This window comes from Sycon ciliatum, chromosome 13 (assembly GCF_964019385.1).
Source record: "Sycon ciliatum chromosome 13, ocSycCili1.1, whole genome shotgun sequence".
NCBI lineage: Eukaryota > Metazoa > Porifera > Calcarea > Leucosolenida > Sycettidae > Sycon > Sycon ciliatum.
The window spans coordinates 10,437,988-10,440,716 of record NC_088655.1 but is presented as its reverse complement, the minus strand read 5'-3'; positions in this window follow the sequence as shown (position 1 = coordinate 10,440,716).

The window sequence follows — 2,729 nt, the reverse complement described above, 5'->3', positions numbered from 1 at the left end:
ACACCCTTCGACAGACAAGGACCTACTCCATCGGACACGCACACACGAACAGGCACCGAGATTCCCCCATCAACAGTGCCCTCACCCTCTACAACTCACTCCCTATCGACATCACAACCCAACCTCGTAGAAATTCTTTCCGAAACAATGCATCCAGTCTTCTTTTGAGCAGTACCTACTCCTGCTCCGCGCATCCCCCTGGTTTCTGATATCTCGAACGTGTACTAAACTATCTCGATCACCCCTGCTAACGTTATTGCCCCCGCTTGTTTTTCATGATCCATTGCTTCTTGCCTCCCGGTTAATTTCCATCTAGCTGTTTCTGGCTAGTACCAGTTCTATCGCACTTATTAATCATCCTTATTGGCGTCACGCCATCGTGGAATAAAAGAATAATAGAATATATTTGGTATGCTGCAGCTGTGGACGGCGATACCGACTTGTAGGAATAGCTGATGACAGAAGTTTTCGATGGGGAAAACTCGCCTCCTCTAGCTCGAGCCCAGGTTTGGCACGCTTGTATATCGGCTTGCAGTGCTGGGCTGGACGGAGTGTGTTCGACTGTTCGTACGGGTGGAGTAAAGTCACATCACCCGCAAACAGGAAGGTATGGGAATGCATTATGGTAGTAGGTAGGTCATTATTAATGTAGATTAAGAACAAGAGAGGTGATAAATGTGAGCCCTGCGGCACACCACAGTTCTTCGGTAACGATGTGCATGACTTTCGTGGACCCATGAAATGTATTAGAAGAGTGCGTATTCATTTCTCAGCTTGGGTTCATATCTGAACATGTATCATGGCTACGCTTCACTGAAAAAAGTGCACCTTTTGCCTGTTTTCACTGAAAAAAGAACACTTTTTCAGCATATTTTGAGGGATGCGAAAAGCACTAAGTGCGAATTAAAAGAGCACCTTTGGGAAAGGGCTATCAACTGAAGATAATAATTATCAAGAATGTGGAGAAATAAAATTATTACATGAATGTGCCATGTAGGACGCGCTAGGGCCCCTAGTTCACCTGCCCACATCGCTATAGTGGAGGCAGATCGACGTAGTGCATGACACATTCCGGTAATAGTGGGTCAAGAGTCGCATCAGCTTGGTGGTGTACAATAGTCAATACTCAATAGACATGCCAGGGTAGATCCACTAGTAACTGTTGTAGATCTGCACCTTGTACAGTCCTGCTCAATGAAATCCAGTCGCGTCACTCAAGTTTACGCCTGGCACCATTTCCCAGCCCAGTGTGTGTTGTCATGGTTGTGGGCATGGAAATCCGGTCGCACGTCTAGCGGCCTCAGGGCGCTGGTCATGCAGCCGTGGGTAAGCGGTGCACACATGCATTTAGGCGCTGCAGCGCGCTGGTCCCATCGGCATCGGATCAACATGATTGTGCACTGCACGCAGCGTTCTGTAGGCGCTGAGGGCTCCGGTCCCGGTCAATCGACTGGATTTCCAGGTCCGCTAGCCTACCATTGGCCTACAGTACAGGCAGTCTGTAGATTGTAGAGTTACATCGTGCCTTTCATGGTACATGATTGTATGTCTACATGACATGTACGCGCTACATGTACATGATGACACAGTCACAAGGAAATCATTGCTAGACATGTCGACAGCACCCGGCTTTGGTGGTGGACATTCACACGTCTTGTTGGTGGACTTGCCGCCAGTAGGTTCCGCGCCCAATCCCGAACCAGTACGAGTTGTAGTCAGAGCCGCACGTGTATTCAGTATTCAGTTTCGCCGTCGCTTCAGTCGAACCAGCTTACCTTTTCGCTCGTTGGCATTTGTGTGGCGGTCAAGCAAAGTTGTTTTAGAGACCTCGCTTCGTGCTGGTCTTCTAGTGCAGTCGGGCACGTGGCGGTTGCAACGAATTACTTCCTATTCCATCCTCGGTTCGACTTTCGGCCATGCGTCAGAGTTTGGAAACTGGGCCGACGTTTACCCCTGACTTTGAGCAAGAAAGGATGTGACCCGGCCGCAGAGCTTCTTCGCAGCAGAAGCTCCCTTTCCGTTTTCCTGGTTCCAAGTCTTGGAACGTTTCAGCGCTCACCCGTCTTTCTTGTTTCGGACGAGGTCCCACAGACGGCTTGCAAGTTGACTAACGGAGCAGAACGCCGTCGCCATCGGCACAAACGCCTTGGGAAACGCGACGTCACTGGCAGGTAAGCCCGTTACGTCCGAGTCTGTTCATTATTATTTTGTCTCTATTGTGCAAGTCGAATGTACTCGCACTCGAACCGAGGTCTTGTTCCTGTTTCCCAGCAGTCCAATATACCCCCAGTCCCAAGAGTAAGACTTAGTACATAACGAGAGTGCAACTCCGCAGCTAGCTAGCTGGTATATTGGTGTGGTCCGTGGCAGAACCTCTATACGGTGATGCGACGGCAGAACTTCACATCACGTGACATAGTTCACTAGGTAACGCTGGCAAACAATGCAAATCGACCACAAGAGATGATCAGCGCAACGACCATTCATCACCGGGCCTTCTGCTTGGGCTCTGACAGTTCAGCCAGAGCAAGCCGTGATGATTACTTCGCCGCAAGCGCCAGTCATGATGGTCGGCAGATATTATCCTTTCCTTGGGTGTGTGTTTGTGTGTTTGCTTCTTTTTGTGTTCAAGTTATTGTAATGGCCTGAACAAACGTCTTAGCATGTTTCGGGCGATCACACTGATACGGCTTATAACCAGTGTGAAGTCGCTTGTGGCAGTACACTGT